This window comes from Rhipicephalus microplus, chromosome 2 (assembly GCF_043290135.1).
Source record: "Rhipicephalus microplus isolate Deutch F79 chromosome 2, USDA_Rmic, whole genome shotgun sequence".
In the NCBI taxonomy this organism is placed as follows: domain Eukaryota; kingdom Metazoa; phylum Arthropoda; class Arachnida; order Ixodida; family Ixodidae; genus Rhipicephalus; species Rhipicephalus microplus.
Window position 1 is genome coordinate 283,244,914 of NC_134701.1, and position 25,804 is coordinate 283,270,717.

At 46.7% G+C, this 25,804-nt stretch overlaps 1 protein-coding gene across 2 annotated transcripts in view; it reads right to left on the bottom strand.

Annotated features, from left to right (window-relative positions):
* Positions 1-25,402, bottom strand: part of LOC119180169 (scavenger receptor class B member 1) — a 63,513-nt gene extending 38,111 nt beyond the window's left edge. For both annotated transcript variants that reach the window (XM_037431314.2, XM_075882168.1), the window contains exon 1: positions 25,220-25,402. The gene's annotated coding sequence lies outside the window, so the exon portion shown is untranslated. The remainder of the gene's footprint in view (positions 1-25,219) is intronic.
* Positions 25,403-25,804: the final 402 nt, after the last annotated feature.

Below are 25,804 nucleotides of genomic sequence, written 5' to 3' on the forward strand. Positions count from 1 at the left end.
GAGGCCACCGCGTCCGGGATTCGATCACGCAACACGCGGAGAAGCACTCGAGCACTATAAGCTGTGAGCTACAGGAAGCGCTCCACGTGTTTTTTTTTTTTTTTTTTTTAGAGCCCGAGTCTTAGCGCGCTCGCCGTATGCAGTAAATCACATTACCGACTAGCTCAGACCTAGGCCGTATAGTTCAGTCTGCGGGTCAATTTCAACCACGTGGGGTTCCTTTACGTGGCCCTCTGAAAACACGGGTTTTCTTTCCACTTCGCCACATTAAAATACAGCTGCCGTGACTTGAAATCGAACCCTCGATTCTAGCTTAGTTGTTTGATACCATATCGACCTAGCACGACGGGTATAGCCGACATTAAAGGTAATTACATCGAAACAATCACTACCTCTATCGTTTACAGTTTGTAGCATAGTGTTTACGGCAGCTAAGTTACCTTGCAGCACAATAGTGGTTCCGTTGGGGGAGAAACACTCACTTTCACTACTGTATGGACACTTTTTACCATCATTGTCACCATCATGTTCAGCGTATAAAAGCCTAAATTGATAACGTCATCCCCGGTGCTGCATCTTCTCCGTGCCTGACCGAGAGCTTGCAAGGGCTGCCTAGGATCGGTGCATATCGGAAACACGCAGGCTATCTTTCGTCGCATGATAGGCACATGGATATTTGGAGGGGGGGGGGGGGTAGCTTTGGTGGAACTTGCGTGCAGTCACGCGTGCCGTGTCCCATATCTAAGTGCCAGTAAATTGCTCATAGTTTTGTACGTGTTGTACTCTCATCGAAAAGATTGCATTGCACCCATGGACAGCACGAATGTAGAGCTTCGCTCGATGCAACGACCGCATTGTCTAAAAGAGTGAGCGGCAAGCCTTATTTCGTATTGCATTAAATTCGTTGCCATAGCATGCACTATTTCAGTCTTGCAGCAAAAATGATTTTTGGGGACTCATTAAGTCAATAAAGTTAAATCACATCATTTCCCGCTCGTTGCATCAGATTCAGAAAAGAGCCTTTCGTGGTGTATTTTCTGTTCATGGGACCAAAAAAGTGGGTCAAGTACCGGCTGTTTGAAAAAGCGTGGGCCCCTCGAGAAAAATGAAACCAAGCTGGCAACGAAGCGGCGTAACACGACTCATGCAAAACGCGTCCTCCGCCTGTAATCGCCAGGCCGCGGTGCCAGAGGCCAATCGTCGCTATCACGAGGAAGATGCGATATACACATGCTCCTGTTGTTCACCACAGCCGGCGGGGACCCCTCGAATGCGGACACGGTAGAATACAGGCAGCGTGAAGACCGCAAATGGTGACGGGGTCAAAGATCACCCGCGCTCCTTTGCCCCCATTCACTCCCATGTTGAATTCTGCATTCTAAAGAGTGAAACATGACAGTACAGGCACATGAGTTAATATTATTTTAAAACCTTTCCGAACCTTGTCACGACTTTAAATGCGCAGCATTTTTTAGCGAACTTCGGCGACATTGAGCGTATCTATCTATCTAGCCACCTACGACTTTTAGCTCTCCTGGCCGTTTGTACAATGGTATCAATACCAAAATTGGTATGTCATAACATTACTGTATAACGAGCATATTTCGTTAGTCATAACATGAACATCATGATATCTATGTCATAATGTCACAATTTACATTTCATGGTCTTGATGCTCTTGTGGAGGTTTCCTTCACATGACATGCTGCAAAACTGGTATGGTATGACATGATTGCATGGCGAACACAAGTGACAGACCCTAACATGAAAATTATGACATGCGTGTCATGTAACAACATGACTACACGCCACGCTCATGGTGCGCTCGCGGCCATTTCGCTAGCGTCACATATACAAAATTTGGTATTATGGTGCGTGAATGGACGACGAAGGTGTGTGGCTGGTGCAAACATGACAATCATGAGATGCATGTCATGCAACAACATGACTACATGCCACACTCATGATGTGCTGGTGGCCGTTTCGCTAGCTTCACTTATACCAAATTTCGTATTACGGAACGTGAATGGATGACGAAGGTATGATACTGGTGCAAACATGATAAACATGAGAAGCGTGTCATGTAACAACATGACTACATGCTACGCTCGTGGTGCGCTCGCGGCCGTGTCGCTAGATTCACATCTACCAAATTCGGTATTACCTGACGTCAATGGATGACGAAGCTATGTGACTGGTGCAAACATGATAATCATGAGATACGTGTCATGTGACAACATGATTACATGGCACAGTCAAGGCACCAATACACTTTGACATGACACGGCGCGCGTGCACGCCGGCGTTCGTTTCCTCCATGGCGTCACGCCAGGCGCCGGTTCTGCCATATACTCGAAGGCGTGCGCCGGCGCTGCGTTGCTTTGATGCATGCGCGTTTCAGCGCGTCCCTCCGTCACAAAAAAGAGGCAGATGCGGTGCTGTCGGGGTAACGCATCGGCGCGAAATGCAGCATGTCGCATTTCGCGCCGGTTGCGATCGGGCTGCACCGATGGACGCTGGTCGCGCCTGGTGTGAAACTATAGAGTTCTCGCGTTTTGCTAATGAGTAGCGTCGCTGTATCCAGCATGCGCGCGTGTCAACGTCACTTTGGAGTATATTCGTCCCTTCATGATGCACTCGCGGCCGTTTCGCTATCTCCACATATACCAAATTTGGTGTTACGTGACGTCAATGGGTGACGAAGGTATATGACTGGTCCAGACATGATAATCATGACACGCGTGTCATGCAAGAACGTGACAACATACCACGTCCATAGCGTGCTCGTGGCCGTTTCGATAGCTTCCCATACACTGAATTTGGCATCACGGGACTTGAATAGATGACGAAGCTAAACGACAAATCCAAACGTGATACTCAAGACACGGAAGTCGTATACGGCATAATTTACCTCCACCTCGTAACGTTGTGGTAATCATAAAGTTACATATCAACCTTCCTCATTCGTGCTTCGTATATCATCAATTCCCATGGTACGTGGGATCTGCCAATTTTTTTCGTTATTGTTGTCATACTGCGTGACGTTGATCGTCAGAGGTGGAGATCCATGCAGCAGAACCAATGCATGGGGGCCAACGCTGGCGTCATGCTCCATCGCACCGCAGCCCTGCTTCGAAGACTACATTTTGTGACGTGCTTAACGTTTCGCATAGCGCATAGGCCGGTCAATAAAGCTTATATATATTCACACGTCGGTGTTAGGAACACAACAGCTGCACGTGCAGAACGAATTTGCGTAAAGCTACACTATGTGCAAATTTCACTACGTAGTCCCTCTGTTCTCTGGCTTTCAGTCTTCATTTTGGCAGGACAAGTCGAGATGGAGTTAGCGACAGATTACCACGCGATTCATGCCCGCAGTGTCCCCGCGATCCTTTTTATTCGAGACATATGGGCCGGTAACCATTAGTGATTAGACCTAATAGGAAGCTGGCCTGACGAGGTAGGCAAACCACAGTGGCGTAGCAGCCAAGGGGTCGGAGGTGGTTCAAGTTCCCTTGAAGTGTTTAAGTTTTGTTTGAGTATGTAAACGCGCACACATACAGACGCACGCACGAACACATCAAGTTAACACCCTCTCCCCATCCGAAAAAAAAGCTATCTGGCTACGGCCCTGTCAAACAACCCTCTGCGACTCCTAAAATACATTGCACTGCATCTGACGTTATGGGAGGGCAAGTTTTAATGCAGTTTCGGCCCCCTCCTCTTCGATCAGTTCAGTTCGGAAGAAAACGAGCTCCTTAATGGATGCAAAAGATGAAAATGAAGATCCACAAGCCGGGGATACCGCTACGCCCGATAGTTGACTGTAGTACACCCACACTTCACATGCTGTCCGAACATCTATCTACACAGGACCCTGTCACCACTAGTGGGGAAGACTGCCACACATGTCAGAAACGCCACCCATTTTGTTCAGCGTATGCCGGAGGTGACAGTCAGCAGTAAGGAGAGCCTCCTCGTGACAATCGATGTAGTCTCTCTGTTCACGAGTGTGTCCATACCACTCGTGGTCTCAGTTGCCCGAACTACCCTGGAGATCGAGGGATGAAAACCTCGGCGAAAGGACGAATATCAACCCGGATGAACTGTGCCGTCTGATAGAGTTCTGCCACAACACAGCATATTTTTCTGTCGGAGCTGAATTCTACCAACAAACAAGTGGAGCTACCATGGAAGCCGCCATATCCGCCACAGCGGCAAACTTGAAGATGGAGCACATCAAAACAAGAGCTTTGCACACGTTCACCGAACCACCAAAAATATTTTTGAAATATGTGGATGATGTCTTCTGCGTGATAAAGGAGTCTAACATTGACAGTTTCCTAGCACACCTAAATTCGATTGAGCCGGCAATTCAGTTCAGCGTGGAACGTGAAAAGAACAACTTCATTTTCTGGGTGTGCTAGTTAAACAGCAGAAAGCATGAAACGAGGTTTGAGCTTCTCGTTGTACCGAAAACCTACCCACACCGGACGATATCTGCAGTTCATTTCTAACCACCCGACCGCCCACAGAACATCAGTGGTTAAGACACTCCTAAATTGCGCAGGGACCATCTGCAGCTCCAAAGAAATGCGAAAAAAAAGAAGAAGAAGCGATCACCATCGACCTCCTGAACAACCGGTACCCAAAGGGCTTTAACCTCCGAATACGCCAGTGAAGTCACGGCCGGAGAAGCGCCTCCCACCTGCCTTCTTCTGCAAAGGGGTTGACGAACAATGAAGCCTCTCCCAAACATCCCTACCACATCTCGGTCCCATACGTTTCGGGAATCAGCGAGCCACTGTCCAGGGTACTGGGGAAGAAGGGCATCCAGGTGGCGCACAAACCCGTTTCAACAATCGGGTGAGTGTTGCCGCAACCAAAAGGCCGGCCGCCAAAAGAAAGATTTCCCGTGGTAGCCACCGAGGTTCCACGCACGGACTGTCACGCCACTTACGTCGGTGAGACAAAAATCTTCTCCGAAAGAATACGCCAACATCGAAATGACGTGCGTAGCTTCAACGCTGCATGAAGCACTCTCGCAGAACACGGCGAAAAGATAGACCATCACACGGAAGCTAGCCTCACAAAAAGTTCTGGTATATTCAAACAACACCGGAAAAGATTAACCACTCAACTGGAAGCTGATCGAGTGTATACGTGCACAGTCTGTAGAAACAGTGTAAAAAAAAAAAAACGCCGCAACAAGAACGGCGGAAAGAAGGAGTGGGACACCACCAAAAAAAAAAAAAAGTCGCTTGCTTCGGAGTCAGCCGAACAGTCCAATCTGAAGGAGGGGCCGAATCGGTTCCGAAACGTCGAGTCAATTTATAGTTTCTAAATTTTAACTATAGAAACACTGGACAATAAGTGGCTGGAGAGTTTATTTTATTCATATGAATTTTCACCCAGCCGTACAGATCTCTGTCGAATACGTTCACCTTTAAGTATCATTTATGTAACATAAGGCGCCCTCTGCTATCATGACAGTAAAAACAAAATGCATAGCCATAATCGTGAGCGGTAAAAATAGATACGTATGGGGCAGAATTGTCGTTTCTCTGTAGAGACTTAGGAGGGGGCCGCCATCTCCCTGTCCCCTTCCCCGCGCGCACGCTTACGGTGTTGGCACATGTGCCGTTGTCAGATACACATACTGCCGCGAAATACATGCCGTTCTCTCACCTCGACATGGCTCCGGGCAAGAGTCTGGGCCCAGCAGGGGACTCGCGTCTTCGAAGACGAAGCTCCACGCGCCACTAGGGCCCGGCTGATTATAGGGTGCCGATGCCAGTGCGGCTGGCAAGGCCTGGGAGCGAGGTATAGCACCTCGCAGCTGCTCGCCAGAGAGTCGAACGTAGAGAAAACTGCGCTGCGCTGACGCTATATACACGGCTACGACGAAGTCTATCCCGTCGACCTGACGGTCCACGCTCACGCACGCAATCGCACCATACATCCTGCTATTGTGGAAACCCGAACTCCGGCAAAGCCTCGTCTTCTCTGTGCAGGTGAGCGCTACACCGGAGAGTCTCGTCTCGTGATCGGCCTATTCGCATTTTGGAATGCTGGCGTTACATTCTCATTCGTCGCGAATTTTAGCGCGCTCCCTCCCCCCCCCTCTCTCTCTCTCTCATCACGCGAGGTGATCCTGTACACTTTCGCGTAACGCTAAACCCGTAATAATGGGCGAACGTGGCTTAAAATACGCGCTATTTTTCTGACGATCGGCTCCTATATAACTGTGTTGCGGGCCTTGTTATGCGCTTCTTCTCGCCTGTTCATTTTCGTAGTCATCATTATCCGTAGTGCTGTCTGTCCTCAGCTTAATTGGGTGTAATTTCTATCATCCTCGTGTGTGGGTGCGCGCTCTGCCTCAGGCTGCCTGTTCGCTGCCAAGTCCTTGGGCCGAGTAAACGCCGTCTAAATCCAGACGTCATAGTATGCATATCCCGCAAGAAATTAAGCACGGACATGGGTTTAGCAATAGAACATTTAGGCAATTCAATCGCCTACTACAATGAGCTCTCCATTGAGTGAAATTCAAGGGCCCGACGAAAATAGTTCAAGAGACAGTAGGATTGGGCGTGTTGGTCATCGTCATCATCATCAGCCTGACTACGTCCACTGCAGGACAAAAGCCTCTCCCATGTTCCGCCATTTAATCCGGTCCTGTGCTTGCTGCTGCCAATTTATACCAGCAAACTTCTTAATATCATATGCCCACCTAACCTTCTGTCTCCCCCTAATCCGCTTCCCATGTCTGGGAATCCAGTTAGTTACCCTTAATGACCAGCGGTTATCCTGTCTACGTGCTACATGCCCGGCCCATGTACATTTTCTCTTCTTGATTTCGACTATGATATCCTTAAACCCCGTTTGTTCCCTAGTCCACTCTGCTCTCTTCTTGTCTCTTAAGGTTACACCTACCATTTTTCTTACCATTGCTGTGTTGGTATAACATGATAAAGAGTGCTTACCAGCGCAAACGCTGGTAAGCACTTAACTGAAAGCTCACTAAGCTGAATATTCACTATAATACAGAAGAGCATTGGGCACAGCAGAAATGAAGTCAAACGTCTGAAATACAATGCAATTCTGAAATAATTCTGCAATAAAAATTTGGACTTGGACCCTTAATGTGCGAGACAAAACGAACCTGTCCAGAGAGCCTACATTTCCGTGCACTGCCTCTGGCACAGCTTACGGCACGAAGTCGCGTGACTTTCTAATATATCCTGCAGCCTCATCTAAAGACAGAGAATTTAAACCTACCTCAGTTATTACAACTTTTTCGTCGCACTCTTCATTTTACGGTTCCAGACAAACGGTGAAAAAATATTCACAAAGCTGCTAGTTCTGCGAAGCTATTGAGGAGCACATGACTCGATTTAGTATCCCACTCGGCCGCTTTACCTTGGTGATGCTGCACGCACAATCGATGTTGCACTTTTGCCGACTGTACGAGTGATAAGGGGTGGTACGCATAGGCGTACGCTAGTGCTCCAGAGAGCGAAACTTGATTGAATCAATCTAAAAAAAGAAAGATGAGCTCATTCAAGTGAAATGTGCACTCTACAGAACTTCGTTCAACTGAGAGATTTCTGCATAGAATGCGTAGAAAAACCACCCGATATTGTCTAAATGTTTGTTATTCTGAAACACTCGTTAAATCCGCGTTCGTTCAGGGGAGGGTTCACCGTACTTTTTACTGCTACTGTCGTATTTATATGCTGTGATGAGTAGTGGACAATATGGAAACAACGTAAGTGATGTGTTGAAGTGGAAGCGAAACCACATTAACTTCATCGGAACGAAAAAAGAACAAGGAGAAGGAAAAGGAAGACGGGGTGTCTTGTTCTATAGGAACGCATGAGGAAGACGTGCAGGACAAGCTGTTCATGGGGCTCTCAATGCTGTTGGCTTGCGGACCCAAGCCCGTGGACGACCTTATCATCCTGAAAGGACGACGCCTGCTGTGCCACATCGCTGTGGCAGTGTTTTCAAGAGGGCAGTTGGTAAAATAAAAGATATAAAATACTTTAACTTTTCAATTATTAATTGGTGAATTAAGTAATTAGAAACTTCATAATGGCGGTGTTATGTCCAAAAACTAGGAAATGAGTAAGAGAGACTCTGCAAGAAACTTCGAAGCAAAGTAACAACGAAAACTTGGTATTTGTTGTCATATACGTATCCCACATTTTTTTTAGAGAAGCGAGCATGATTTCAGCAGCAGCGGATCACCGGGTGTACTCTCCGACAAGCGAAACCGCTGCGCCGACAAAAACTTCAGTGCCAAAAATGCCCTCTCCACACTGACTTGTTTGGCTGGCACACCAAGGGCCCCTTGGTTGCTCTTCCCGATATTTCAACACATCAGTGCTTCTCGGAAGGCGCGGATCCTTGTCCAGCATTTTTAGTAAAAGTACGTTGTCTGCTAATTTAACTCACTAGTCAAACGCGATTCAGTGCCAGCCTCAGCTTAATTCGTTTTTAGAAACTCTTCGAGGGCATCTTCCGGTTCTTGTGAAGTCGGCACAGCGACACTCTCTTCAATCATGTTGCTACATTGATTTTGCTGAAGGCCTGTGATTCGCTTCCTGGTCAAATGCATCCTCGCTTGATATCTTTTTTGATCGGGTGTCACAAGACGGTGATAGAGCTGGTCCATGTACAATGCAGCACAAAAGATATTCGTACTGCAGAGATTTCATTCTAGTTTCTTCATGGAATGAACCAGGGCGCGTGCCATTGGCGACGGTATCACTGATGTCTTCATGGAACACGTCAGCCAAGTACCATAGCAATCTCATATACTGTCAAAGAACGTGTTGTTGGGCCAGTTGGTACAGCATTTCCAAAAATTAATTCGAGCACAAACACACGACACAATCTCAAACACACGCATGCACACATTCTCAGTTCTTCTGTCTGAAGCACCTTCATGGCTTCTTGTGACGGCTGAAGAGATTGTATCAGCGCTTTTTTTTTCTTTTTCCCGCATGCTGACAGCTCAACTTGCGATCTATTCGTGTGAAAGGAAGTCCTTAGCGAAGTCCTTTAGTTAAACGAACCTGGCCAACATGTTCAACGTCGATATCCATTGCGTCGGGCAATCAAAAACAGGCTTCCTTAGCCCTAGCTTTCTTGTTAAACCCATTGCACTTCACAAGTGCACGACACCGGGTGTGTTTAACTGGAGTGCTTAACAGCATCGCTGACAGCAAGTTGCAGCGTGTACGCAGTATACCTGACGCATAACTTAAAGTTGGCCCCGTCAGGGCAATCAGCGTCTTCTGAGTCATCCAACAGAGAGCCGCAGTATTCAAATTCAGGGTAGCCACTATCGTCCTACTCGTCTCAACTGGAAGCGTCGGGTTCGTGGTAGGTTTCAGTGAGAAGGCGGACAGCCTTTATCATGCTTGCACCGTTGTTGTGACGCTGTACACCTGGGTGACATTGAGGGAACACAAGCAGCGTTTTATAGCGCAGTGAGGAGTGGGAGGCAGAGCACGGAGAGCAGGGTCACTCAATCTACCACTGTAATGCAACACGCTCCCGAAGAGCAGGTGAGAGGGTGTGGTGTGGCGAAACCATGTGATTGAAACATTCCAAGTCCCAGCAGTCTCTGTGGGGAATATGCGTGAAATCGGCCAGTCATACGCAGCAGTGAAATATGCGTGAAATCAGTCAATCATATGTTCTTGCATGTTTGAGGAGCTACGCATTCGGCAGACGTCTAGCTGTCATTGTCGCCACCCGTACAAAACAGCGATGACAAAGTACACGTGGTTACCATTGCTACCACTGCCGCCGCACTCGCCGGCTGAAGAAAAAGCTGGAGACTGTGACGCTCAAAGGTCACGTGACTCGGTGACTGCGCCTATATATATATATATATATATATATATATATATATATATATATATATATATAGCACTGCAAAGTGTTCCTGGCTGCTATCGACACAGCGAAAGCCCTCTGACTCTACCAATTGGTCAAAGTGCCCCATGCACCTGTTTGACCAATGAAACGCGCTGGCTCTGAAGAGAGCACTTTCAGCGTGATTTTGACTCCTGTTCTCCCAATGGAATTCGCCATGAGGCCGTAGCGAGACAGAGTGCTTTTCACCTGTGGTGTCAGATGCTCAGCAGTACGTGTGTCTATCCCTATCCCCCCCCCCTAGTGTTGGGTAGCAAACTGGATGCCAATATATGGTTAACCTCACGGCCTTCCTCTTTTTTTCTCTCTCTCCTGTATGTTGACTTTCCCCGAAGAAGTTTCTCCATGAGAACCCCTCATTCCTTGAGAATTTTGACAGTTTTTCTAGAAGTACGTTCGCCTCTCCACAGTTCAGGGAAGGTGTGGGAGAACAACAAATACGGATGAGTGGCTATGAAAGAGGAAAAGGAAGAGAAAAGTGAGCCCCGTTATTGTCTGCTTCATGAGCGACACCGCCACAGTAGCTCACAAGGGATGGGGGTGAGGAGGGATAAAAAGGATAGGAGTAAAGATGTGGGAAAGCCGAAGAAGGAGAAGAGAAGAAGAGACGTGTGGTGGTAAGCCACAGCGAGCGAGGACAAACCGAGGGGATAGAAGAGATAGGAAAGATGGAGCACGGTCACTGGAGTCCGAGGACGGGGCGCACCTGCGAGAGCTCCTTTCGGCGTCGGTGGATGGCGTAGAACAAGTCCAGTAAGTCAGAGCTGCACTGTCGTCGGAGGTGGAAGGTCGTTGGCGGCAGGAGATGACGTAGGGCGAGTCCAGTCGGCCAGAGCCACGTTGACGCGGGAGATCGCAAGCGCGCGGAGCGCGCGAGCGCACGACCGGTCAGCCCGAAATCCAGCAAGCGAGTCAACAAATACGGATTTTCAAAGCAGACTACGAATAACACGCTTTTTTGCGTGTTCTCTCAAACAAAAAAAAAACAAATAAAAGAAGGCAGAGTTGGAGGTGAATGAAAAAAAAGTTTGCTAACAAAACGAAAAACAAACCAACAAAAAGGTCGGGGAGAATGCGGTAGGACAGCATTTGTAGACAATACGAAGGAGAATTATCGGCACTGAGATCTGTTCCCGTGGACGGGTTTCTCAAATAGCGCATCACTTCTCTCTTTCTCCCTCTCTCTCGCAGCATTCCAGAAAGTAGGCTTCAGTGCAGAGTAGACATACCAGTGAACGAAATAAGATATAACGTTTTGATCATGTTTCATTCCGGTCAAAAATGGCTTTTTTGTTTTTTTTGTTTCATTCCGCCACTCTGGTTTTGATCAAGTTTCTTTCCGGTAAAAATTGGCTGTTTTTTGTTTTGTTTTTTTTTTTTCATTCCGACACATTGGTTTTGACTGCACGGTACCCAAGTAGTGTTTGTTGCTTAAGTATGGTTTTGCACGCTTTTATGACATATGATAGAACGTCCTGTCGTTTTCTTAACTGACATCATTTGGCAATCAAGCGACTGTGTTAAATAGCCCCCCCCCCCCCCCGAAAAAAAAAGCCTTATTGCATCATGTGGCTGAAAAGGCACCTCAGGAATCCGCAAGGCAGACAACGTAGACGTCTTGTGAACAATTTTGGTCATCTTAAACGTAGCAAAAAATGTGTCGGGACATTTGTGTAGCAACACTTTTAATGTGTGCCTCGAGTGCACACTGTCACATACCATAAGCCCTAAAATCCTCACTAACAGTTATTGACTCCACAGGAAGTCACGCTTCCCAGTTATTTCATTCGTAAATCACTAATGCTGATGCGCAGTACAGTGCTGGCGTGCCTAAAAAGTGGCGGTGTCAGTGACGAATAAATCCGACGTGGCAATCGAGGCCCCTTGCGCATGAAATAATATAGGTTGTTTTAGCAGCAATAGTAACACCGCGCTGTTTACGCTGCGGTCTTAACGTTCCCCATTATATCTATCACTATCAGGACATTCTTTATCCACGCCAGTTGCTGGGCGCGTACAGTAGCATGATGAGATGATAACAGTGGCTAATACATGTCCGGCAGATTAAAATATATCGACGTGGTGGTCGACCATGGGTATCTCCGTAATTACCGCATGGCACCTCTACTAACAGACCCTAATAACTTACGCCATATCGTCGATGCGTGGGTCGTCTACACCTAAGGTGAAATCCTCAAGACCTCATAAAAGGTCATGTTGAGTACGTAAATCGGAAAGTTATTAGATGTGTTTATCGATATCGTGATCAAAATTCATATAACAGATGTTCCCCCATAGAATAAATGGTCTAGTTTTACCGGTCCGAATACTAATAAAGTGTTTAAGTTTCGTGGTCGACCTTGTACATGCGGAGTAAGGGAAGGAGGAGTAGCAAACAGAGAAGATTGCGCTACCTCAGTGCCACACAATGAATGTTTTGCACTTCGCGCGAGGCTCGTGGAACCTGAAATAACTGCACTACCACCTGTGTGGTTTTCTGTTTGCTCTATTTTTGAGATCCTAATCGCAGATAATTGCTACTGCGGCAGTTGCCGCCGCAGTAGCAATTATTGGATACCGATGCGAATGAGCGGTCGATCCTATCAGGCAGTTTTAACAGAACAAACAGAATACTCACAAATTAACCGTCAACACCGATCCTTTCCGAAGAGGCACTGAAGGCGGCAAGAGGACGAGCCGCGCGGAGGCCAGTGCTAAGCGCGTATTCCAGTGGCACTTTGTTGACGCGTTTGGTTAGAAGGCGATGCTCTCTACGCAGCCGACAAAACGCAAACAATTTCGACCGGGCGCGGATCGCACAAGGAAGGAGAAGGACACATTTTTTTTTCTCTCTCGCCCGCGGTGAAGTGGTCAAAACCCAGCACCTGAAGGGAACGCACAGCAGTTTCAACGTGGGCGCGCCACGGGAGCTGTCACGAAAGCAGCTCTGACGCGAAGAGCCTGTGGAAAGGGCTGGGCAAATGGGAGAGGAGGAGCTTGTGACGCACTTGCGATCAGAACACGCGCTTTCTCGCCCGAAGTACGTGAACTATTTCGGTGACGCTGAATTGGCATGTATGTGTGTCTTCTTCCACGGATTTTTTTGTTTGTTTAGCTTATTATTTCTCAATCGCTCTTTCTCGTGAAGAGGGCGCAGAGAAAAAAGGCTCGTGGACAATCGTCGTTGCCCCAAGGTCGCGAGGTGTTGCGCCGCTGCCTCAAGAACCACTCTCGCGGAACGGTGTGTCGATGCGACGCTTGAATCTATATAACTTGCACCCCTACAGTCGAAAGGAGCGTTCCTGGTTGCACCAGTTGAAGCTTTACTCGGATCGAGCTGGCAGCCTGCTACAGCAGGAGACGTCGTCAAAGCAGGTCGCATCTGGTCGGCGCATTACAGAAAGGAAAGAAATAAAAAAGATAATGCGCTGAAATAAAGTTTGGTGCAGCCAAAACGCGCGATTAATTCACATTTTAAGCAGCGAATCAATATGAAAAAACTATTGTTACTGAGCATGCGCAGAATTGGGTTCGAGCCTTTTTGTACGTATACGTGCAGACTCAACAACGTAGAGCAAGCCATTCACAAAATGCTGCATAAACAAAAACAAAAAAACACACTGTGTAGAAACAGTACACCACCCTGGTAACGGCATGCGTTCATCTCATGCTGCTTGCTCTCTCATATGTTCGTCTGCTCAAATTTCCAGGAAGATTAAATTTATTTGGGAACATCGGAACTAAGCGCGATTTACAGTGTGTTTTTGCGAGCTGGTTCAGAGGATAAAGCACTCCATGCTGTGGTACGGATGGTACCAATATCTCTGGTACCCCCGAACGTGCTACGAAGTTTGGAGGCATGTGGTTTGATTGTGCGTGATTGCCAACATGCTGTGGTGAAAGAGGTATCCGTGGTAACGAGAGCGTCCTCTCATTCGTTCCTTGTGACAATCAAACTTGACTGAATTTTTAACAGAGTCAAGTTTGTAACAGCTATATAATTAAAAGAAGCTGTCGTTTAAATGGTTCATGAAACGCTTTTTTCACATTCCGTTTTTTTTATTGAACAACTACTGGAGCAAATCATTGGCACCAGAGTTCAATAGAAACACCCATTATTAACGCAGCTACGAGTACTAAAAAAGTACCCTCCTCCTCCACTGCACCTTTCACCCTCAACGGTCCTCCGCTCTTCCTTCGAGCGCTCGGGGCCAAGCTCCGCCTTCACGGCGCCTGAGTCACTATGTGGCGAGATGCCGCATACGCGTTAATCCGATACTGGCAGTCTGTGCTGCCCGTTCCACAGCCAATCACATCAGCTGAAAACGATGACGTCGGTGGTGCAGAGCGTGTCGCTTGGTTTATGGGCAGTTGAAAACGCGTTTGGCCGAGTCGCAGAGATCTGGAGCGATTCGCAGCTTTAAAGCGTTGTAATAAATTACACAGTTTACACAGAGAGCTCAAATCGATCTCTGAACTACCATTGGGACTTGGTCTACCGGCCCCATTTGTTTGTAAAAAAATCGTCATAACTGTTTCAGGGTCTCTTTAAGACGTGCCCGCTGTTGCGAATTGGCCCTTGAGCAAGTGTCGCTTGAAGTGCCGACTGGCTTCCGCCTATGGGTAAAGCACAATGACCGAAACAGTGCCACTCTTAGCTCAGTGTGCGATAGTTAAAGAGGCTAAAATAACCCCGTTCCAAAGCAATAATATCTGGGGTTTTACGTCGCGAAACCACGAGGGGATTATGAGAGACATCCATTTCAAAGTCGTGGTGAGCAGCAAGATTTGCTTCATATGTTTTCTTGTTGGTTGCCTTTAACACATTCTGTGTTAAAGTGTGAAGCCCGTCAAGACCAACGAGGTACACGTCATGTGAAGGACATCGTGCCCCTTGAACGTTATTTTGCACAATGCCTTCAATCGTTTTCAATGTCATCTCGGAAGAGGGAAATGTTCATTCTGAATATGACGCAAGATGCCGAAGGAACTGTGCGGAAATGATTTAGTCATGTTGCGGTAACATTTAGAGAAAACTGGTGCTCGTTTTTTTTTTGCATCAAGACCGTCTTCGACCAAAGCAGAGTACGAAAAGCATTGGCGGCGTAGTGTAACGACAAACAATGAAACAATCACATTCGTGCTTAATCAGTTGAGATGGCCGTTTGTAAAACAAATACGAGAAAATGTTTCGTTCGCGTCCGCAAATGTACAGATGTGACACAACAGTGGAACTGAATAGAACCGCGATCATGTCACTGGCTGACCCGGCTGACAGAAAACACATGAGTATCAGGATGATAGAGACAGGATCATGATTTCAGTAAACCAGTCGTACGCTTGGTAATGGGACAAAGAGAACACATGGGACAAAGAGAACCTGTATCGGACAAAGAGAACACACTTAACTTATTCTGTGTTTTCTCCGAACATTGCAACACTGGCGTTACATTCAGCGAGGCAGCGCTACAATTTGTACAGGTGTGGGGAAGTCCACAGTTGCCCACAATGAGCACCAGAGAGCCCAGCGTTCAAAACGAATACTTATTGTCAAGCCCGTAGGGCTCTAGCCATGGAGGATTTTTTTCAGGGGGGGGGGGGGGGGCACTTGTTGGAGGCTTTGAAAAACACGTATTTTTTACTATTTATTCTCGGGGATACACCCCCTCCATCAGAATTTCGAAGGAAAAGAGCGGGCCCTTTGTCCCCCCCCCCCCGACTACGCGGCTATTTATTGTTTCTATAAAAAAATTCTAGGATGTGTTGAATTACAGTGGCAGAATTTCCCAAGCCCTGCGAGAGAAAGAGAGAGAGAGGGAAACGAGATAAAAGGAAGACAGGGAGCTATACCAAGTCCTGCGAGGTTAATAAAAAGTCACAGTTTAGCCAAAACGGCGAAGCATTTAATGTGATAGCAACATATTCGAATGTTTTAGGAAGCAAGGCTAGCATCCGATCTCACGTAACTCTACAAAACGCTGGTAAGAGAACCCAGCCGCTCCAGGTACACTTTTGACGCCGTTTTTTTTTTTTTTTCGTGTTGAGAGCGCGGCCAGTATAGAAGCTCCTGCCTGCTGTGCGGGCACAAGGCGTGCGCTGATCGTAAGCCCCCCCCCCCCCCCACCCCTTTTCGCTCAGAGATAAGCGCACGCGCAGACGAACCCGGCCTATATATATATATATATATATATATATATATATATATATATATATATATATATATTCGTGAATTACGGCCATGTAATTGCTGTCGCAATCAAAATAAAAACGCTGAAGGAAGGCATTTTCCGATTTCGTTTTTCCGTCGGAAGTCAAAGCAGCACATGAACATCCCTCTGAGAAGCGAGTTTATAGCAGCTTTCATCGCTACATTTTTTTCAAAAAGAATACCGCCAGTGGGATAAGTAAAAATCAACATCTAGCCGCATATATTAACAGAAGAAGCGATTTATTCGATGACGTCCCATTGAGGGTCTCAAAACAAGGACATATGCACAAAATACTAAGGAGTTGTGCCGGAGATTTCAAAAGCATATTATGTACAATAAAGGCTAGCTCAGTCTGCATCGCCAAACGACAAATCGTAAAAGGCAAATAAATACCCCGGTGTTAATTGACTAGTGACGCCCAGGATTAAAGTCGGGTATAGCACGTGGGTTCTCTTCACCTCATTTGAACGGGCAGCCCCTAATTTGTGGCGGAAGCTCTAGTTTCCGGCGCGTTTGTTATTTCCGGCGTATTCATACTTGGACGCAACTTACCACGAACAAAGGTGAATGCTTTTGTCTTGTCGCCGTGCTTGATATGGCAAACAAACGAAAGAAAACGCAGAAGTGTAGGGGGGTGGTTCAAAATAAACAAGCTCTCTACGAACAGAATACCGCGAGGTGAATATTGATACACGTTGCACAGGGAGCACAAACCGGTTCGCCGCATTCCGCTGACGTCAAGGGAAAGCAGAACTTGTTCTATTCATAGTAACAAAACAGGTGATGTTGAAGTGCTAGGGAGTAAAAAAAAAAGTTGCCTACTACCCAGTAGATAACGTTGCACTGGAAAGTTATCTGCCGTTTCAAAGGACACAGGAGAGCAGCCTGTTTTAATATATTTGCTTGACTGTCAAGGGCTGCAAATTCCAGTCACGTGATCTCTGACGCACTCTACAGGAATGGGTGGGGACCAACGCAGTGTAATTCCCTCACGTAACTTGAAAATCGCACATGCGCAACATCGATCACTATTCGCTGTGTCATGAAGTATGCGATTTGCATAAACTTTCGGCGTTGGGCGTTCTTTTGCCCCGTATATAGCTATGGTATCGTCTTCGTATCCTAATTTCTGAGGGCGTGCTTCCTCGCTTTCCCCGAAAATGGCATTTCTGTCTTTTTTTGTATTTCCTCGCCGTGTTTACTCGCTTTTATAAACACTCGCACCTGGCATGTGCTTTAGCATACCGGTTTCGCGAACTTCCCCCGTTTCAGACAAAAAAAAGAAAAGAAAGATGAAGACCATTATGCGATGAGTCATACTCGTGAGAACGGCGATTAGAGATTTTTTTCCCCTCTTCGTTTCATTTCTGTCCCCGTACAGCAGCATCCTTTCGGAGTTCTTCGTTAACGAGCATGGAAACGTCCGAGCGGAGAATACACACACCGATCGCTTTCGCAAATAAATGATGTTTGCGACGAGGTGTCGTCTACGGAACGATTTTCCTGCTATGACTCGTCTTCTTGCCCGGAATATAACTGTCACGGCAAGGTCTGAAGCGACAAAGTATTTCCCCTGTTATCCTGGGAAAGCACGCGAATGGTGGGCTCTACACACACGGTAGACCAGCCGATGCATGCACTAACTCGCATCTCCTGCACAGAATGCACCAGACAGATTGGAATGCTTGACCACGATTTGTCCCATTGTTTTCATTTGTGGGAGTGTAGTAATACGGCCAATTTCGTATGCATTTATGAAAAATACAGCGCAAAAGCGTAAATACAGACACAGAGGAATCGCCGGCTGTCCACTAATTTTTCAATCGAAAATAGACATGCATTGTTTCTTCGCAACTAAAAGCTGCACTGAGTCGGTACTTTTTCGTGCCTCAACTTGAGCAAGTAGCTTTTTCTCCGTTTTTGAGCTGTATTTCTAATACAAAAACATTCGCAGCAGAGTCCTTTCCGAAAAGACATCGATGAATTCATTCATTCATTCATTCATTCATTCATTCAAAGAACCGTTGATCCAGAGTATGGCTCGAGCAGCACATCGCGTTACAAAGTATACATAGAATTCAATCAACGTTTGGTGTTCAAACATTTAGAATCACGCAAGCCGTCCTGGCATTTTCACAAGCTTCAAAAGAATGCTTTCAATCATAAAAACCATTCACACAACCGATGCTATCTTATACGAACAACATATAGGGCAGGTTTTTGTGCATGTTCGTAAACTTCGTCACGCTATCCAATAGTCACTTACTCACTATCTGCTAAAAACTGACCTCATCTGAAAACATTCAGCAGCAGCTGGTTCGCCCGTCAGCGCGGGCTTTGCCTCGCATTAAATCCACATACCCTTGAACAACGTATCATTCTTGGTCACTGAACTTCATGCGTGCCCTGTAGTTGAGCTCAGAATTGAATGAAGAAACTTGCATGCAGCACCTGAGAGGGGTATTGCTTGTATACGGCTAAGGCGAGTGCAGGTATTGAGTATTGCACAACTGAGTTCTGCGGAAACCTGCAAGGTGGCGGAATAGTTAAGAAGGGGAAAGAAAATGAGTACTGCTTTTTTTCTAATAGCTTATTCATGCGATGCCGGTAGACAGAGTCTGCAGAACAGCTAGGGGCTAAACTCTTTCACACATGCTGTGCTCGCCTACAAATCTGGCACAGAAATCTCTTACAGTTTTCACATTCACAAAAAATGTGTTGTTTTATACAAACCCATTGATAGAAGTACTAGCGACATGTATAAAAAAAGTAGTGACTATATCTACGGGAAATATGTTTTTATCATGTTTACATGTTCAAATTCGCCGATGAAGTTTGCGAAGAAGTAACAGCATATCGTATAGAGTGTAAGAAAAATTAATAATGCAGCTGCTTTAGCAGCTCAAATGTGTTTTATTGGCGCGTCTGTAACCTCGGTCGTGTCAATAAACGTAATTTACAACGGGAAAATTATGTCTATATGGCTTTCTCTTCCTCAGTGGCTAAAACGCGCGGCTTGGAAAGGCTGTGGTCGTGACAGTTAGCACTTAATGCCATGTCATTTCGACCTGCTCTTGTGGAATTGCTTTTTAGCGAGGTCGATTTGCTGTGGCCGTGAAAATGTAATTGTGCCACGTCGATTGTGCATGTGCGCAAAGAAGCTATAGCCTGCACTGGAACTGTTTCATGTTATTGTCACTAGGCTCGCACGCTAAGTGACGACGAGCACGCAAGCCAGAGTGGGGAAAACTGAAGCAGGCATAACCATAGAGACCAATCGTTTCTTTTTTATTGATTGGATCGATAAACAAAAGCTGAAAAAAAAACAACCACGTCAAGGATAACCGAAGCAGGAACCATGTGTTGACGTCCGCATAATTGTCAGACGTGTGCTCGCGTGGGTGAGTATTAAGGAAAACGAAGGGAGAGGGCATTTGGTAATCGAGGAAGAAACCGTACCAGGAATATCAGCCTCCCACGTTCAGTATTAAACAGAATACGAGGAAGGCGCCAGCATTTGTTCTCAATGCTTGCACGTAGTGCACTTTGTTAATACGCGGCCTCTGTCATGCTTCATATGATACTGCGCCATTCGCGAAGTCATTTCGATTTCCTATAGCTATGTCGTCGATAACACCCTAACGAGTGTTCGACGGTGCGTCTTCTTATCCCAGTCACTTCGCCGAAGTCGCTAAGCCTACGTCGCCAACGACTGCCTTTTTGCGCAGTAAATTTCATAACCAAACAGAAGGCCGACGTGGCGTCAATTCACATTAAAGCCGTTCCAGTTAGGCACTTCGTCTACAGTTAGACATGTCCGCGTTCCAACGAAGTATATATTTTTGGGCAGCCTCAAAAATATCCAAATCAAAATTAAGCGCAGTCGTTCCTGTCCACAAAAGAATGCGGTAGCGTACAGCACTGAAAACCCAGTTTCTCCTTTGATGCACGCTAAGCCTCTTAAACGGGCATTTTCTTTTTAAAGATGGTTCTATTACTATTATCACGCCCTACATTACTTGATATCTAGACTTAGTTTTGCTGGGGTCTAAGCGGATAGCGTATACGCAAGCGAAATGCTGCCCACAAGCGTCCATATAATCTAAGGGTGTACTTCATAGAGGTTCAAGCCTGCGCGTTTTCATAGCAACCACAGAATAGAGCAACAAAATGCAACCATGAGGTTTCAATGAAATGCAGACATGAAACTATGAGCTGTGAAGGGCATGTGAAACTTGCACAGTAACGAAACTCTTCATTGTCCCTATTTCTTCACGTGCATGTTCAAGGCACAAAATTAAGGTTACGCACATCACAGCTTCTGAAGATGCTTTGCTGGCATTTTTTCAATAATTCTGCCACAGATACTCATGAAAGTGGCGTGCAGGAAGCCACTCATTTAATAAGAACCGATGCAGCAACTAAGATTCGCTCCTTCGCACGTGACATAACAAAATCAGTTTGGAACACGATAAGTCATCTGCCCACACGCGTTCATCATCTGGATCCTTATATTCAAATTCCATCCAGACAATCTCGATCCGCAGCAACAGTAATCTACCGTTTGGGACTTGGAACACGTGTCATTCACGAACAGCTTTTCTATCACTGTGGCAGCGGGGAAAATTGTGCACGTTCCTTGTCGTTGTTCTCCCCACAGCTCCCAAAGACAACTACTTTCGACAACGTTAGCACGGCTCGATGACCGGCCATTTTCCTAACAGGTAACTTTTGGATTGCCCGAGCATTCGCGCTTCCAACCAGAAAGCGAAGAAGGCGCTGCTGAGGTTTCTGGGGCCAACCAAACTCCCTAAACGACTATGACATCCAGGGCTAGAGTGCGTGCAGGTTTTTATGTTTTTGTTCATTATTATTTCCTTTTCCCTTCTTAGCTTACTATCCCCCCCCCCCCTTTTCCTTCTCTAGTTCACAGTAGTAAACCGGAAATTTTCTTCTGGTTGACCTCCCTGCCTATCACTTAACCTTTAACTCTTTCTCTCTCTTGCTGCCATTCTTTAAAGTAGACTGGTCTAAGCAACCATATGCGATCTGGCGGCGGCAACATTCGCTACACTGATAGAGTCGCTACTTTGAAAGACGAGCAGAAGCAAAGGAGCACAGTGCGCTTGCGATTGTCTGTTTCGTTCTGGTGTCACGTCTAGTTGCGCTACTCACGATGAATCATAAGTCCAAACATTGGCTACGTTGGTGACAATCTGGCCATGGACGGAGATATATTTCTTTTTTTAATTCTGCCTGCTCGCGCTCTTTTTCTTTTAATTCGCAGACACTATTCAGGCCTGGTTAACCTCACGGCATTTCTTTTATCTCTATATCACGCACAGAGACACACTGAATGCCCTAAAGCAAGTATGAATAAGAAATAGGCAGTGGAACATGAAACTTTAAAGGGTCATCAGCTGACTTCAAATGGGAATTGTTCTCTTTCAAGAAAAAGTTAAAGGGCAGCTCCACGCCTGCGCAAGCTGAGTAAACAATGAAGCTACCAAACGAGCACCACCGTTGGCTAGCGAAGATTTATCTCTTTGTACATTGCCCTCTTTCCCTGCACTTAACCTTCTCATCACTCTCCCTCACCGTCGCTTCTCTTTCCCATCCCGCGCTAAACTGCACAAGGAATATAGCGCACCCTCTCACTTCGTTCGTTTCCTCCTCGTCACCTTTGCTAAACTATGCTATCCAAGGCTGTGCCAAGAACATCAGGCATCTTCCTTTTCCTCCTCCTCATAATCGCCAGCATTTCACCCCCCACCCCCCTTTATTGCTATACTTTATTATGTGTGACTATACTATATAAGCTAGGTGCTACTTGGCCCGTATCCGCTTTCTGCGGAGCACCTTTTGCACCCCACGCCAGAAATATCCCAAAATTAAACAGCTCCGTGGTTAAAGCTACATTTTCGCCGGGACCCTCGGTATTACGCTCGTTCATTTATGGTGCATTCAGACGACGGATCGAATCCCGATTTGGCGGGACGGACGGCGCGTCACGTGACCTCACATCAGCGATTCCCCTCGTCCGCGACTCGTCCGCGCGGCTCGCGGACGGATGAACCCAACCTGTTTCTCACATCGGGATTCTGGCGGGGGAGAGCCGGTACTTCAGCGGAATGGCTTGGGGTCGGTGGCAACCAATACACTTTTCGTCTGCTCGCGGCATGTCCGCCATGGCTCGCGGACAGCTACATGACTGGTCGGCATCATCTACGCTTGAGCATTGTTTGCTTAGTTTCCGGAGACTTTGTTCTCAGGTGATTAAATATGCAGAAATCACTTTTGGTGGTTCGGGGAATGTCGCCGCCATCGCTTAACACGCGAGATTCTTTGCCGTCATGGTGGTGAAATATTCCAACTTCTGCAACCGGCCACGTGCCGCTTCTAAAAAAAAAAAAGGCGGGAGACACGTTTAGAAGTTCTACAAGTGGGGAATAATGTAGTTGAAAGAATATCCTGCTAGCAACTCCCTTTTCTCCTGAAAGAATAACACTACTCGTTCATTTGTCACAACACGACAGACATCGCAGCCAAGCTTCGCTTCTTGCGGGCATCCATGTTGAATACTCTCAAACCGGTCTGCTGCCAGCGGGCGCAGGTGAGCGCCGAATCTGCTGTCGAGGGTAATCCGGCTGTTTTCCTCTAGGACACCGTCCGTCGTGTGGATGCGCCTGCAGGCGGACCATCCGCGGATTAGCTGTCCGCGTCCACGACAAATCCGGATTCGGTCCGTCGTCTGAATGCACCATTAGCGCCGCAGTTCATTAGGCGAAGATGCATGACTGGATAGTCGTGGCTAAATATTTCTTGTAAAAACAAAGCGATACTTACATTACGTGTGACTGGGGCATAGCCAGAATTTTTTTTGGTGGGGGGGGGGGGGGGGGGGTTCAGCTATACATTATGTATGTTCGTGAGTTTTTATGTAAGATTGCGTGTTTGTATACGCAAGCAAAATTGGAAAAAAGTCGGAAAGAAAAAAGGGGGGGGGGGGGGTACCACTAGCTACGCCCATGACTTGTGCGATGTGCTTAGTATAAGTGCGTTCGGCGGTGGTGCTATACGCAAACGCTCAATGGTTTTTAAACTTCTATACGGAATTTGCAAACATGCAACCATGGTTTATATTCTGTTAAAGTCTTCATGATCGTTTTTTTGTTGTTGTAGTCACATCAAATTTCTGATGGCGTACAGAGGTAATATTACGAACCGTTTTTTTTTTTAGTTTCTCAGGCAGACAGAGGACAGCAGAAGGCACTTGTGCTAACAATCAAATTATGGCTCAAAGAACTCTTTGTAAAATGTATCAGGAAGAACAACGACAATGTGCCAAAACATCATCTGTTAGTTGAATGCTTGTGCTATTTTATCTAGCATCGGCACCTGTTTTGCGACGGCTGCCAGGGTCTCATTTGCACGAAATAAATACTGCATGCATTTACGCTGTCTTTCAAACCCCTGATGTGTGAAAGAAGAAAAGAAGTGGACATTCAAAGGCTAGTTTTTCTTCATTGGACACAATAATAACAAAAAATAACAGACAACGACACCAAAGAAAGTATGAGGGATGTAAGGTGAATGAGAAGACAGAAAATTGGTCGAAAAGATAGCTTGTCGCTGGCAGGGACCGTACCGGTGACCTTCGAATAACGCGTTCGATGCTCGTCGCATGCCGGCGAGACGCAAAGTTGCCACATTTTTCCACTGTACTTCGCAACGAACCATCAACTGAGAAGAGATAACTCGATAACGACAATACAGCTGCATCAGAATTTGCACCAAGAGCGCCGTGTGCATTGGAGTATGCAGAACAGTACTGTATAGCTGCGAGCAAATGTCCTGGAACCGACAACTAATGAAGAAAGAAGGTACCGACAAAAGGGACGGTCGGATGCTCTTGTACATTCGCGCACTTGTTTTTGTCGAGATGGCGCAAGCGCGTGACTCTGCTTATTTATTTATTTATTTATTTATTTATTTATTTATTTATTTATTTATTTATTTATTTATTTATTTATTTATTCCTCAAAGGTCCCATAGGGACATTACATGAGGGGTGGGCATGACACGGCACTTGAAAGAAGGGTAACAACATGGTAACGGCAACAGACTATGCGCACACCTCGACGCCTTCCCTCGCTGGAGGACAGTGCAGCGGTAAGATAAAAGAATCTCGTTGCGTTCAGGTGGCTTAGTGGCAGCCGTATCAGCTTGAGAAGCGGAGTTAAGTCAACGCTTACTCTTTGGCACGTCGTGCTGCTAGAAGTATTTCGTACCTTGAGATAAACGATGCAATATTAGGCGTATCGCAAATACCGACGCAGGTACTTGTCTTGCGAGACGTATCGATACATATACAGCGTACCCAAAGAGTATGTAGGAACAATTGTGGGGGTTAACGTACCAAAACCACGATATGATCATGCGAGACGCCGTAGTGAAGGGCTCCAGGAATTCCTATACCACCTGGGGTTCTTTAACTAAATCTAACAGAACTTGTTGTTGGGCTAGTTGGTAGAGCATTTCGAAAAGTTAATTCGAGCGCGAAAACTTGACACGATCACTCACACACGCACACACCCATGCATCAAACACACAGCGCTCACTTCCAACTGATTTATTCATAGCTCGAAGGCTTGAATATATACGGGACACATTGTGCGCACACACACCAAAGAAGGCCAAAAGCATACATTATCAAAACGTACAGCTTCAATATCAGCGCTGTGTGTTTGATGCATGGGTGTGTGCGTGTGCGAGTGATCGTGTCAAGTTTTCGCGCTCGAATTAACTTTTCGAGAAACTAAATCTAAGTACTCGGGACTAACATTTTTGCATCCATTGACAAGAGTATCTAAGATAAGAAAATGAGCATCCAACGACTATCTAAGATACACGTACCTTCGGTATTACCAGGCCTCGGTTTCAACTCGTTATTTGTCCTTTCTCCTTACTTGTCCACCACTGATACGCCCACCGCTTTCTACTTATTTCTGTCGTGAATCACTTTGCCTTTCCAGAGCGGTACGTGATTGAAGCCTCACCTTTTGTGCACCCTGCGGGAACCGGAGCGAGGCGTTGGGCTGAGACCGCCAGTGCTGCCGGGCCTACGGACGGGGCAGCGGGCCGGCCGGCCTGTGGACGAAGTGCCTCCCCGGAGCGTCTTTGGTGTCAGGATGATGGCGTCCCGGCAATCACGCGTACCCGCCCTGCCTTATCGAGTTGGCCTGCGAATCGGAAGAAAGAAAAAAAAAAGCAGGAAGCGGAGTGATGTACGAGGGCCACGATTCTCTGAGGACGTTCACGCGCGAGCCCCTTCTTTTCTCGACTGTCGCTGGCGGCCGTCGTAAAGCGGCGTTGAATGAACGCGGCTCGCGCTTGAAAAGCTTCGAAAATCGTCCGTCTCGGCGGCCGTCGCGCAAATTGCGCGCCTGCACATGCCGCCACAGTGTGTGTGGACGATCAGTCTCAATTCGGTCTTCTTCTTATACCATGTGTCGCGCGAGCATGGACGGCGAATGACCGCACGCTATTATTGCTTCTTGTGCGGGAAAGGAGGAGCTGCATGGAAGTCATGAATGGTTGAAGCTAGCACAGGGTTACAGGGCAGGATACTCGTTCCTTGAATA